General features: G+C 40.3%; 1 protein-coding gene and 1 long non-coding RNA gene across 8 annotated transcripts in view; both read right to left on the bottom strand.

Annotated features, from left to right (window-relative positions):
• Kcc (solute carrier family 12 member kcc) overlaps positions 1–14,811 on the bottom strand; it is a 197,055-nt gene that overhangs the window by 97,893 nt on the left and 84,351 nt on the right. The gene's annotated exons all lie outside the window — the stretch shown is intronic.
• Positions 1–14,811, bottom strand: part of LOC143210638 (uncharacterized) — a 61,157-nt gene that overhangs the window by 21,489 nt on the left and 24,857 nt on the right. The window contains exon 2 of the long non-coding RNA XR_013009307.1: positions 1–14,811. This exon is cut by the window's left edge and continues 21,489 nt beyond it; it is cut by the window's right edge and continues 18,831 nt beyond it. This is a non-coding gene — a long non-coding RNA (uncharacterized LOC143210638).

The following is a 14,811-nucleotide window of genomic DNA, read 5'->3' as shown; positions in this document are numbered from 1 at the left end:
GGCCAGCCTCTCTCTCAGGCCGTGTCTCTCTCGATTCATCGGGATTTCATCCCCTGTTCTCGTCTCTTTCCAGGCCGGATCGATACAGCGGAGTCTGCGTCTCCAATCCGCGCGCATATACGTGTACTTTATTATCATGCGGTGCACCCGGTATATTCCCTGGATACAAGGTGCCCCGATCCGATCCGAACCGCGCCTCCCCCTCCCCTCGATTTTTCGAACACCCGAGGCAACACCAACCCCCGATATACCTCTACTCCCAATCTACCCCCGGTGCCGAGGAACCGCGAGAGAATGACAATGAATCGGATTCGGGGACGGAAATTAGGCGAAACGCTCGCTACATGACTTTGCGATAATTAGACTGCGGGGTTTCGACGACTTTGCCCGCGGGGGGAGGGGGTTAGAATTACGTGGAAGTTCGTTTCACAGGTTCGTGAGTTTGTCGAGTTGTTATTTCGCAAGACTTATTTTTATTTTAGAGATTTTTGGAAATTGTTGGTGTTGATTTGTTGGTAAAATCCAGTAAGGTGGAGTGGGGTAAGTCCGTCTACGGGGCAAGTCCGTTAATTAGTTATTTTTATTATAATATGAGCGAAATTTCTCTAGCTTGTATTTATTAATGTAGTATAAGTTAGTATGAACTATTCTACATAGATGTCGCCAAAGAATAAAGGTGTTTTCCTCGCTTAAATCAACCAATGCCAAACAGTCACGTGCGAGGTACACGTACAACTTTGAGGTTACCCTGAACGTGCAATAGTTTACAAGTTATTAATATATTCTGTGTTGTTGTTTTAGGTAAGTACGACAAATATTGATGTAGGTTTACATGAAATAATCCGTTTTTATTATATTTTTTTTTTTAAATTATTGAGAAAAACACTAAGACGATCTTGTCCCGTAAATATTACTACTCGGGGCAAGTCCGTATTATCACGGTGAGGTAAGTCCGTACCGGATGGTTAACTATGAAACTAAACAATAGATTGAATGCAATAAAAAGCATTTTGTAGCAGGCTTGATAATAATTCTTTTCTTGCCTCGTAGCACTTGAAACAAGGTACGAAAGCATTTTTAAATTTTGTTTTAATATCACTGTATCCCCTTTCATATTTCAGCATAAAAGTACTTGTTTGTTTAAAAATGGATAACTATAAAACTAAAAAATATAATTTTGTGCAATAAGAAGCATTTGAAAGCAGGCTTGTTAAAAATAGCACTTGAAACAAGGTTCAAAAGCATTTTTAACTCTCAGAGACGTACTTGCCCCATTTTCGGGGCAACTGCGTCCTAGTTGACACTTTGTACAATATCCTATCAGAATGATAATTTTCAAGCAAAATTAGAATCCTACATAATATTAATTCATTAGTAATAACTGTGGCAAGAGTTTAATACCAGGAACTTTTACATTCCAGACTGAAAATACATCAGTTTAAAGTCCAACTTCGCAAAAACTAGGGGGCGAACTTACCCCACTCCACCTTAATAATTTTTTTTAGTGTATCTGGGATTCTTGATTTTTGGGGATGATTTTCGAGAACAGGAGACTAACCAGATCTTTTATGGCTATGAAGGTAGTATATTTTATTTGAATTAATTTTATCATACAAATCATTGCACCGTGAAATAACAGCGATGTTTAATTTCGATTTCAAATGCATTCCTATCCTGAAATTATAGACTGATAGAGAGACTATCGCACTCTCTCTCTCTCCCCCTTTTTCATTTAAACTTTAATTAATTGATTAGAGAGCGTTGATGAGGGAATGAATATTCTCTGGAATTCGCCTGTAGTACACGCATAAATTTGCACGGACCTGCTCAGCATAATTATCGGACGACGGATTTCACGCGATGGGACAAAAATTAGTAGGTTTGAAACAAAAATCTCATTCGTGTCCCTCATATTTTGGACATATGACGATGATATACAATCATTTTAAATAAAAATCAACAGTACAGTGTTTTTTTTAAATTAGAAACGTGGATTACTCGTGCACAGTAAGGTTTCATACAGTTTAAGGAGTAATCAGAAGAAAGATGGCAGCTGCGGTACTTCGTGGCGCATAAAGCTACGGAATAAACGTACGAGAGATACTGTATGGAAATACGTATCATTTACGAGTAAGTGTATGTAGGACAGAGAAAATGTGGCGGTGTGAAACGTCACGTACAGCAAAGCTTTCATGGAAGATATCAAGAGTTGAACACCGGTATTAAGTAGTGGAAACGTCGAGCGAATGCCGGTATCAACACGGCCTTTATTGAGTCCGCAGGGAAACAGGACAAGTTTATGCCACTGTAGCGAGCTGGGGATTTTGTTCTCTTGATTTCTGTGGCACCCGACGAGCACTAAAAATCCCATAATCCTATGCTGAGTCCTGTCGGCCGGAAATTTCACGTAAACGAAACAGGCTTAATGCCCAGCAATTTCTGTCCTCATAAAACTCGTCAGTTCTCCTGTCTAGCTCGTTGAATTCTCTAGACAATAATTTATCATGGATTATTCAAAGAAGAAATTTATTTTATTATACCCTAATATAAGAACTATTTCTAAAGATCTTTTACCCGTAGAAAAAAAATAGGATCATGGCTCAGGACAGTTTTAGAGTTAGATCTTATGGGGACGTCTTTCAGGTATCCCTTCTACTAAAGAAGATAAAACATGAGGGTCGAGATTGGACCAGAAATGTCTGCCAAAAATGTCTAACCTTTAAAGAATATAAGTAAGGTGATGTCTAGGTTAGGTCGTGTAGGGCTTGTCTTCTATACAAACTTTCTCCACTGAAAAAGGAGGAAAAGATTGAGACTAGACCACAAATGTCCGCCAAAAATTTCCAGCATCTAAAGAGAATAAGTGAGGTGCTGTCTAGCTTAGGTTCTCTGGGGTGTGTCCTCTAAAAACTTCCATAAGAAGAAGAAAAAGATGGGGACTAAGGTCTTACGGTGTCAAACATTTCCTTCGCCTAAGAAAAATAAATAAGACGATTTTCAGGTCCATGGAAAGAAAACGGTGGGCGTACGCCTCTCCGTAACTGTCGAAGAGGTCTCTACCGTAACTGTCAAGATTTCCCTCACCTAAGAAAAATGTTTAAAGTATGTCAAAAGTAGGGGATGTCTGAAGCAAATAAAATGATGAGAACAAGGATTGTGTCACAGCGACTTCTTACACCTACGGACAAACAATAAAGTGTTGTGCCAGGTTGAAGAAGGAAAAAGATGACAGCTAGGATTGCGTCAAAGATGTTTTCCAAAGCTTGCCTGTAGCAACAACGAAAGTCTGAAACGTCGTGCAAGCAAGTTTCTCCAAGTCTTTCAAAGATTTCCTCGACACCAAGGGAAAATAAAAAGATGGCAGGTAGAAAAGACTTTCTACTCGGAAGAAGCAGGGACACAAGACGGAGTTTCGGGTAGAAGATCACTGTTTTTAATCTGGAATTTCAGCTCCTGGTTACTCATGTTTTCTACCACCAATATCACTCTTGAAATTTCGGAAAATTGACCCCATTTATTTTGGAGCGTGTGGGTGCAAGAAGCATTTTCTGATTTCGAAAAATTCCAAAATTACACCCCCCAACTGTAATGGAGGCTATTTATTCGGATGCAAAAAGATCTGCAGTCAGATATTCGAAGGGTGGACGACCGAAAAAATTTTCAGAGGTCCCTACGACCCAGAAAAGGATGTAAAACCAGGATCAGAGTCTCCCCTTAAACCCCATAAATCCCCGCGGAAGTAAGAGGTTGGCCGATCGGATTCGCCGCGAGATTCCGCGTCGCGATTACACAAGTTCTAAGCTCGTCGCCGGGCGAAAACTTAATTGCAGTGTCGTAACATCGTAACGTGTCCCCCTTCCCCAACCCCTGCTGCTCGAGCAGCGTGTCTTCCCTCGTGGAAGACACGAGAGGATTAGAGTTATAGCTCGACGCCTCGAGATGTAATTCCGATGAAGCGTCCAATATAACGGTCCAACCGAGACGTACACGCGACTTTACGTAAGAGAACGTTCCGTAACACTCGCATAATTCGCTCGGTATCAGTTTGGCGGATCGACGTTCGCGACTACGGGATAAGTAGAGAGAGAGAGAGAGAAAATTGAAAACTGGGAATCTTTCGCAAGATGCGAGGTAGGGAACAAGTTCGGCGGCTCGGAGAGGGGCAAAGTTTCGAAGTTATGGCGGCCGGAGTTTCCGAAGTTCACGGTTTTTTTTTTCTCCCTGCTGCCTTTTTTATTTCCCGGGGGGTTTTATACGTTCGGAGATTACCGGCGAACGTTTATTGCTTTCAATCTTCCGCCGTGTATTTCCTGAGAATTTTCCAACTCCGCGAGAGGAGAGAGGAAGTTTTTCCTTTTAAGCTGCTAGCTCTATCTCCGATACTGCTGCTTCTCTGCGTCTGCTACTGTTTGCCTATTTGAGGGCTGTTGCAGCGTCTCGCGGCGCAGATGCTCGATTTTATTGTTCGCTCGTTGATAGGCGTTTTTATCCGAAGATTACTATCGATCCCGGTGCTCGCTTTATTTTATCGTTATCGACGCGGTTTGCCGTGTCTCTGTCCCTTTCCTCCGGGCCGCGTGATTACGTCTTATTTTAGATGATCAAGGAACTTCTGCAGGAAGTTTTCTTCCGTTAAAAGTGCTCGAAACATTTTTCATTTCTTTCTTTTAATGAAACTTTCACCATCGTATTCGTCTCGTTTTTCTAATTGAAATGACACCAAACACAATATAATTAAGACTGTAATTACTTGTGTAACAAGCGGGGTGAAGAATTCGCGCACCTCTACCGTAAATGTGAAGTCCGAAACTTTAATCGTTAAACGAGTAGTTATGATCGAAACTATGCCGTGTTTGGTGTCACGTTAATCAGCAAAACAAGACGAATACGATGGCGAAAGTTTCAGTTGACGAAAAAGCAGGAATAGAGAATTTTCATATTTGTTCTTCCGATCGTTATCCGAGAGATACGTACAATAACTTGAAAGATAAGTAGCCGCTGAAGTTTAGCGACTCACGGTCTCTCCTTAACGACCCCCTTAGGAATCCGGCGTTTAATCGAATAATGCCGAGACAAGGCGGATGCTCTCGGCGAACAAGGCGCCGAACGACGATCGAATTGGCAACTGATTAATCAACTGATTGCCACGCGGAACCTCGATTCGGGGACATTTAATGGCAAGCCGGCTCCAAGACAAACCCGATTCTCTCGGGCTCCTGTCGCGTACCGTTCAGAATCGCTCGGTCGGCTGGAATATTCGCCCTGCGGTTTCCAATTCGATCGATCGACTGATCGATCATCGACTGTTAGGGTCAGCGTGCACACAGAGACGCGCTCGTACACGTACGTAATGCTGTGCACACTGTATGCACCGTGCACAGAATGCAATCGTGCGTGAAGTCCAGCAGTTTCTCTGATTGTCGGGGATTCCTGCGAGGCTTTGTGATAAATATACAATGAAAATTGATTATTAACCATTGGCAGATGGATGAAGTCTAGATTCGTTAATGTAATTAATGTCATTTCTTAAAATCTCTTCTTAAAATTCTGGGCTCCAAAAAAGCACGAAGTGCAAAAGCAATCAATACGGTTTCGAAAATTGCTTTTACGAGAGAAAAATACTTTTATTCAAATTGTTCCGACCCACGACCCTGGCGAGCCAGCCCTCAGCAGTTTCTTTGTTCCAGATCTAATACCAGGTACTCAAACAAAGGCCTTAAAGAGTGATTCTCGAGTCCCGGTGGGTAGATCATTACGTCCGCCATTCTTACAATTGATTTGTAACGATAGAACGAATTATCTCTGCGGCTACCTCTATCTGAAACTCGGAAACTGAACACCCCTACCCCAGGGGAGCTGAACAATTTACCAACCCTAAATTGGTTCCTTTGATTGTCCTACCCTTAAGTCCATTTTGTTCGACATCCAATAATTAGGATGTTAACCCTTTGAGTATCACCCTCGTGTCAGTCAGAAAATTATTATCCTCAAACGATGTCCAACAAGTTTTTACCAAACACAATTGTCCCAAAAATCGTCTTTAATCGTGGATTAGACGTATAAATATGATCCAAATGGTATTGTGTGGGTACTCATTTTAACCAGATAGACGTGACGAATATGATGATAAAACTTTGATAAATAAATAATTAAGAAAAAAGTCTTTTCTCATGAAATAACTATTGGTTCACTGGAGATCGAGCTTCTAGGTTCCTCAAATGTTACACTCAGCGGTATTACAGTCAAATTTTTCACAAAAATTGTAGACACATCTTTCACTTTTACGAAGACACTATGACGCTCCATATCAAGTTGCCCATGCTACCTGCGTTTAGCCTAATTGTTACCGCAGTCTAGACGAGGCCGATAGCACTCGTCACCGGGATTAAATCGATCGGTCTCGCAAGAAAGAAACCACTTAGCGGAAAGGGGAGGGTCGCAGATAGCAGCCGAAGGAACGAGGAAAAAAAGGAATGCATCCGCAGAGAAAAGAAGGAAGTCCGAGGACCGAATGGCCGACCGATCGAATTAGGAAGATCAATCGATAGGAGGGGAGCAATTTCTATCGCGCTTTCACCTTACCATTCCCCCACGGTTTCCCGCAATCGATCATCGATAATTGCTCGGCCGGTCGATCGATATCGGCATCGTCTACCGTCGACGATTCAGTTTTTTTCGTTGGGGAACGACGCCGGCCGTCGCCCGCGTTTCCATTCGAGTTGAACGGCCGAGCTCGCTCTTCGTCGGCCTATTAACGAGAATCGAACTCGAGGCGCGTTTCCATTGTTGTTCCCCTCGTGATTCAGACCTTAGGCCTCGCTCTCGCCCAGGGTCGAAGCCCTCTTGGCTCTGTTGCCTGCGCGAATTCCAAGGATTTTCAAAATTTTTTGGAAATTTTGACGATTTCCGAAGCTGTGAACCGATCAACGCTTTATTCCAATTCAGTTATTATTATAGTGGAATAGGTCCGAAGCAATCGCTTTTTTTTGACATCGAAAATTGCTCTAATACCCCCTTAATCAGTGTTGGGCAAATTTTATTTTAAATAATAAATAAACGTGAGATTTTAATTGCAAATAATAACTAAACTTTTTATTTAAAGAACAGTAATTTATATAATTCCAAGTGATCTATTTATTATTTCTTATTTGCAAATAAAAGATTATTTAAATAAATAGTTTTTGATCTTCTCTTATTTCTTGTATTTTGTATATACAATGAACACGTGCGCGTTTTTTGTCTGCTATAGCAACCTTTTCAGGTATACCGCCAGTGGTCGGGCTAGCTGCCTATAACAAAATACAATTTGATTTTTTATTTGTATTTATATTATATTATTTATTTAATGTATTATATTTGTTTGATACAAATAATAGTTGAAATTGTATTTGTAAATAACAATTAACTTTATTATTTGAAATAATTCTATTTAGACTTGCCCAAATAATAAATAATTATTTTTGCTTTTTATTTGAATGTCCGAATAACGAATAACTTGTTATTCAAATTTCTATTTAAATAAATTTATTTATTGCCCAACACTGTGCCCTTAATACAGCCACTAGGGTGACGTCACACTGAAAAAGGTCAACCAGTTCAATAAACAGGAAACCATCGAAGCATACAAAAATGAATATAAAATATAATATAAATACACACACACAATACAAAATTGATCACTTCCCTCGTCAAGAAAATAATGAACACAGCAGCCATTTTGTCTGGCTTACGGGACGCAAGAATGCAAGAAGTCCGCAGCCGCAACACAGTGAAAAAGCTGAAAGTTTTTAGAAAAAGGTGGAGAAAATCTAGGAGAAGAGAGTTCGGAAGAAAGTTCGTCGAAGAAAATGAAAAAGTTTCCGAAGAATGATGGAACAACAACATTCTGACTAAACTTGTTATTCATGCGACGAGTACACGGTTAGGAAGTGCTTTCAGATTGGCGATTTGCTGTGAGAAACTCACTATAGTCCGCAGGTGGACACACTTCCGGTGTAGGATGGTCCCATGGTAAATTGATCGTTGTCCGTCAAAGTTGACGGGTAATGAATACGTGATATCGCGTGTACAGTAAATCTGGAGTTAAATAAATTTGCTGAGCGGCGCGCACGGGTGCGTTCCGAGGTAAACAATGAGCGACGTGTAGTCAAATATTCAGCCGGTTCGTTTTTATTCATACATATCCGGTTAGCCGTGTAACGCGAACTTCGCCATTGTTATTACGCTTAAATTTGAATTAAACTTCGAATTCGATATTGTTGTTCCTGGAATGAACCTGCTAGATTATCTCTATCGATTGCTGCAATATAGTGAAGAATTGTGATGTTTTGATCGCTATCGTTGGGGTAATGAATGAGGTGGCTGCGATTTTATCTCGGTGACATTGGAGGGTGAATTGGCTCTCGAATGAACATTTGTAAAAACGTTGGTGTAATTGGTTCCACCTGTTCTATCCACAATTTCAAATGAATACAGGGCGTCCCAAAAATGTTGTACGTCCTTGAAAGGAATGATTGCTGAGGTCATTTGGAGTAACCTTTTCCATTACAATATATGTACAATATTTGCACACCTTTTAAAACGAATAACTTTTCCAAAATTGGCCCCAACGGCTTGAGTTTTTTTTTGTTGAGCCGTTAGAAGGATTAGTTTACCACCTAATGTGTAAACAATATTTCTTTTAATAGTATTTTTTAATAATAAAATTTTTTGTAATATTTCATGTAAGTTATGCACATGTGCAAAGTTTCATCGAAATTGAACAAGGTTATGAAATATGATTGATTGAAAATAGCGAAACTTGTAAGAATCTGATTTACGTGAATCGCAAACGCTATAAATTCAAAGATTTTTACATCTTACAATGCCCATAGCTTTTTATGCGTCAACCGATTTCAATGAAACGTTGTACATGTACGTAACTCACACAGATTTACAACAAAAATACATGTTTTAAATTTTTATTACAGGCACAGATAAAACATTTGAAAATCGTGACCTTTACGTTTACCTTCGCAATTGCAACGAATAACAATGTAAAAGAGAAATTATTTACACATTAGCTAGTAAACTAATCGTTCTCAAGAAACTCCAGCTGTCGGGCCCAATTTTGAAAATGTTATTAATTTTTAAAAGGTGCACGAATATTATGTACACCCACTGTAGCTCGCCGATTTTCATTTCTGGGCCAGATTCAGGTTGGTTCGTGTCAGCGGCACGTCGAGCAATCGCAGCGGCCGACAAATCGTCGTTGCCATGGCACAGTATGCAGTTGTATGCACCGAGCATTCGGAGCCTCATCTAATCAAACGTGCCTCGCAATCGGTCCACGTGACTCGCGTTTCATTTGCCCCGGAAGTCCATCGTCGACGAAACGGCCGAAGACGAATGTGCCAGCCTGAAATCGATAATCGATTCTGCTTAAGACGAGACAACGGAAGCCCTGCCTCCCCTTCTAAAACGATTTGGGAATCGTTTCTCCGATAGTGCTTCGGCGTCGTTTAATTGGAGAGAATTTGCAAACTCTCTCTCGCCCATCAATAAACCTCGTTCGCCGATGCACCCTTGCCTGCTGATTTTTGCCGGTGCCATAAAACGTTCACACGAGAATTATTTACATCAATTTCATACGTAATCTGTTAGCAAGGATAAAATAAGATTGAATTAAAAATATTAAAAAGACTGTTTATAAATATTGTACTTGTTTTATTCATTCTGATCATTGGTGGTATGTTAATGAACCTATTCACCAGGTGACGTTAATTTTATATACTAACTAATCTAATTTATGAAAAATAATTTATACCGATATATTGGTCATGGTAATTAATTTTTAATGTTTGATCCTCTCTCTCTTGCAGAAAGTATTTACCATAAAAATTCCACGAGTGTAATATGCTAGGTATGTTAATCCAGGGCGATCGATTTAGATGAGAGATCGATATCAACCGGTCGAAGGCAATGACGGGTTCGCGATTAGGCGACGGAGAAGCGAGAAAATGGACGAATTACGCCTTGGGTGCAACGGTGCCGTTACAAGTACGTCGTTTGCGGGCTTCAAAAGGCGCGAACCCTCTCAAAGGTCGGCAGACAATGCTCGTTTCGACTTCGACAGTAAATCCTGCATTGTTTTGCTTAACCCATCCCGCGGACGAGGCTCCTGACGCCGGTGAAAGCCGGACGGGGGTTGAAAGGGGTCGCAATTGGCCGGGGCCAAGGCGCTCGGAAACGCGTCCCTGCGACTTCTCGTCACCCTTTCCAACTAAATCTGGGTCGGAGGAAACCAGAACTATCGCTCGGACCCGCGGAATCAACCAACCATCTGCTAATAATTCTGTTCCTCTTGCTCCGGGAGTCGAATCCGTTCCAACTTTCGCGCTTGACACCACCCGGAACCGGCGAAACGATCGATCCTCCTCTTGCAGTTAACAATTTTCTGGCAAAAAGTAATAATCAATAAAGAAACACGGAAATGAACATACGATAGCGTAAGAATTAAAATATTGCCCAGGTGATATGTTGAATAACATGCTGTGGAATATAAATATAGTAGAATGTTAGAGTAACTGTATAAGGAAGGAAAATAAAGTTGTTAACAAATTTTTTAGCAAGTACTTGGCTATATTTAAAAAAGATACAGAGGTAAAACATTTTATAATTGCCCCTTTTATTCAACAGTATTTTTTAAATAATATGTTTTATTGTCTACAATATTATTTTAATACTACAATATATTCAATAAAAATGCATGTTTAATATGCTTCTGGATACAAGTATTACACAAACGTACAGTAAACATTTTTTTCAACAACTTCTTAAAAAAGGTTTTGATTTTTCCTCATAGAAGAGAAATGTATTAACACACTTTAGAAAATGATTGCCTACATTAAATGTGGACTGTTAAAAATTAAGATCGGAGAGATGCAAAAGTATACAAACAAAAATTTCAACAACTTTCGACTGATTAATTCCAGTTTCATTGAACGACTTCCTAGTCTGGGTTGTTCTCTATCTACATTTTAGTGACGCGCCGGGTAGCAAAGAGGTCGTAAGAACCGTGGCATCATGGCAGAAGTCGAATAATGCCATCGTAATGCACATATTCCCAAGAGGCCGGATTATACGCGGAAGTTCGGGAGCCTCCGTCATCCCGGGCTCCGTGCAATTCATAACTCGTCAAGTAAACTGAGAAAGACCGTAAACAATTCTATTTAGGAAGTCCACCTGTATACGCCGTGCCGCCGTTGGAATGCATATTTATTCGTCAGCCGCCGCCGCAGCCCGGGTGCTTCAAGTTTCGCGAAAACCAGAGTGCCGAGAAACTGGGTTGCAAAGTCTGAGAAGAGCGACGGGTTGCGAGGCGACGATCGTTCCTCGACATAGAATTACTCGAAGAAAATTTCGAATACGGCTTTTTCCCTTCTTCCTCCTCGAAACTACCCTCCGAGAATATCCAATAGTCTTTTCGAACAACCTACCCCCTTTTTATTTTGCAAAATCACCGTTAGCAATTTTTCTGCCAGTTTTAACATTTGCTTTTCGCTTTGTACTTTAATGTACAATGTTGTATTAATAAAATATGTGTATTCAAAATGTATAACTTCAGCCAACATTCATGTCAAATGTTAAATAAATTCTGACAGAGAGTCATGTTAACCAAAATACACCACTAACAATTTTATTCATCGCATTTATTCAAACGAATTTAATTTGGACACCGTGAAAAATTTATCACGGTGTAATACATTTTTTTCTGGGAAAGAATGGTTACGTAACAGAAAGTTCCGGAGTTTTTCTGGACACTAAGGATACAATTTGCGACACCCAGGGCCAGATAAGCGGAAATGACAGGCCGCGATCTCTAGTGGCGTTTTCAGAAAGCGCGGGAACATTTCTGACGATGGTGTCGTGGTTTAATCTCTCGTCGGGAAACTTGGCTAGACACGCGCCGCTTCAACCCTCGTTTCCTGTTTCGGACACGCTATTAATTATTCTTATCCTGTGGAAAGTTTTGCATGAAAGGATTGTTTATATATCGTGGCGCGCAATTTATCCCGTGGCTCCGAAAACCCTCTCGCCTCTACAGTTTCCAGCTTTCGGGACAGCTGTTCGAAGTAGCCCAGAGGTAATTAGAGAACTTAACTAATTAAATAGCCACCGTTTCGCGGAGTATTTACCGCCTCGATAACTCGGTTAGTTATACTTTAATCAACACTGTCGGAAATTCATTTCCGAACGCCGTGAATCGACGCTGGACCAAGTCAAATTTGAAACTGCGAGTGGAAATGGGGAACCCGGATCGACAAGTCAATCGGTGAAAGTTAACAAACCCGCTAATTGGTCCTTAATTTTTAATGAATTTTATTTTGCTAAACTCACTCTGTTTTCTATTCTTTCAGTCTAGACACTTCTAATGATTTATTTCTCATTTTATTGTACGTTTTACTGTATGTTAAAATACTTTGAAAACCTTTATGCAATTTTTTACCATGTTTGCATACATTTTAGAATTTTTAGGAAACCTTCCTTCAATTGTTCATCGTGTTTCAATACATAATAGAATTTTTGCAAAACATCTCTTCAATTTTTGAGCATATTTTAATACACTTTAGAATTTTTTCAAAAGATCCCTTCAATTTTTGAGCATACTTTAATACATGTCAGAGTTTTTAGAAAACCTTTCTTCAATTTTTGAGCACGTTTGAATGCACTCTAGAATTTTGACAAAACATATCATCAATCTTTGAGCGTGTTTTAATACACGTTAGAATTTTTAGAAAACCTCTCTGCAATTTTTTACCGCGCTTTGAAACATATTAGCATTTTCACCGAAACTCGAGAGAAATTCGAAGCACACACGTCATCGAAAAAAGTTGGAAGTTTGTTTAAAAGCGGACCAGTGTTAATGAAAAATCAGGATTCGCCCGCAGAAGCGCGTGGCTATTGTCGTTCATCTCAATTGTAAATTTCCGTGAAGTGAGACTGCGAAATCAGGTCGATCGATCCGAGAGAGGGCAGTTTTGCGGACTTCGCGAAGTTTTCGACGGGGCTCCAAAACTCGGCCGGATATTTTTCAAAGAATTTTCCACCTTCCCTGCATCCCCTTTAACCCCCTTTCGTAAGGGGTTGTTCGCGCGTTTTCCTCGTTCTTACTCCCGGCAGTTTGCCACACTTTTGCCCCGCGGCATTCATCGGCGAAACACGCGCACGGGAGTGTAAAAGGGGGTGTAAAAAGGGGGTTGGCTCCGACTTATCCAGGGCCTCGAGGGTGCTACTCGTTAGCCTTACTGTGTCTCCGAGGGCTCGGGGGAGATCGGCACAAGCGAAAACGACCTTAAGGGCGCCCGTCGTGTTCCATGATTTTCTCTCGCGCTTTCGGAGCTCTTCGTTCTTCGTCGACGAGGGTATGAGGCAGACTTTGCCAGGAGATTCTTGAAAATAGAAAAGGATGGAACTCGACGGCGAAAATAGACGGAAAATTAGTGCGACAATGGACGAACTGTTTGCCGAGCTCTCCCCGATGCTCGCCCTAAATCACCCCCAATATTTTTCCCTACGTTTTTAAAAACATATTCGAAGGGGTGGTCCTAGATATTTGAAAAAAAATCTGGAATGAGCACTGAAAATTGGTGAATAATTTAGTATAACAATGGACGAATGGTTATTGTTCTTCCTGATACTCAGAGTCAGTCTAAATTGCAAGATTTACCACCCCCATTCTTCCTCCTTCCATTTTTAAAAACATATTTGAAGGGGCGGTTCTTGAAGCGTGAAAATGAGTGAATTTAGTATAACAATGGGCGATTTTTTGCTATTGTTCTTCTTGATACTGACTCTAAACCGCCTATCCATCATCCCCTAACTGTAATTCACACCGCTCATCAACTGCAACCTCTTTCCATTAATTTTTTAAAACATTCGATTAGGTATTTATAAATTAAGTTAAAGTTCATATATCGCTTAAATTGATAATTTTTCGTAAAATATATGTTTCCATTCAAAAAAATTGAAGGTGACCTTGAAATCTCCGAAATTCTTTCACGTATAAAAAAAGTGTTACTGCCGTATTGTAATCCTCTTTATGCTGAAAAATTTGTGTTCGCAAAATTTTTCATATTTTCAAAAACAGTGGAGGTAATGATGGAGTAATATGTACTCAATTTTATTCTAGATTAATGGAAATTAATAACATTGGATTCTATTTGAAATCACGAATCTGATTCGTAATTACAGTGCAAAGGGTTAATATGTCATCGAAACCCCCGCACCGATTAGACATCAAAGCAATCGTTCACTCCGAGATAGTAATGGCCAGTTGTTTGCTCGATCGGCTGTCTGCTCAGGACAGGCATTTCGGGTCACCGGACGCGAATTAATATCGTCCCTCGAATGATCACAGGTTTAGCGAATTGCATAAGCCTATGCGCTCGCGAAGCTTGTGGATTATGCGTGTCTCACCAGGCCCGTCCCACCCTGTAAAAGTGTGCCACTCTGTTCACCGATATCCAATTCGAATGAAACAATGCCTGTGTTCAATGAAGGATCGGCTGTCACCCTTTGTGTCCTAAATATTTGTGCCAAACAACATTTTTTGGTACGTGGCTGGTCCTTGCTTTTCACAGAATATAGTTTCACTAATAAATAAAATTTTATTTATGAATAAAATTTATGATATGGGTTTACAAGATTTATAAGTAAAAATTAATTTTAGAAACGAGTGAAAGTTTGAGTGAGGAATTTAAATTAAATGGAATCAACGTGTCGAAAGAAATTTTTAGGTATACGGATGTTGCTTCTCACAAAGTATAATTT

Source organism: Lasioglossum baleicum, chromosome 7 (assembly GCF_051020765.1).
Source record: "Lasioglossum baleicum chromosome 7, iyLasBale1, whole genome shotgun sequence".
Taxonomy (NCBI): Eukaryota; Metazoa; Arthropoda; class Insecta; order Hymenoptera; family Halictidae; genus Lasioglossum; species Lasioglossum baleicum.
Note: the sequence above shows the minus strand (reverse complement) of the source record. Positions and strands in the feature narration are given on the sequence as shown.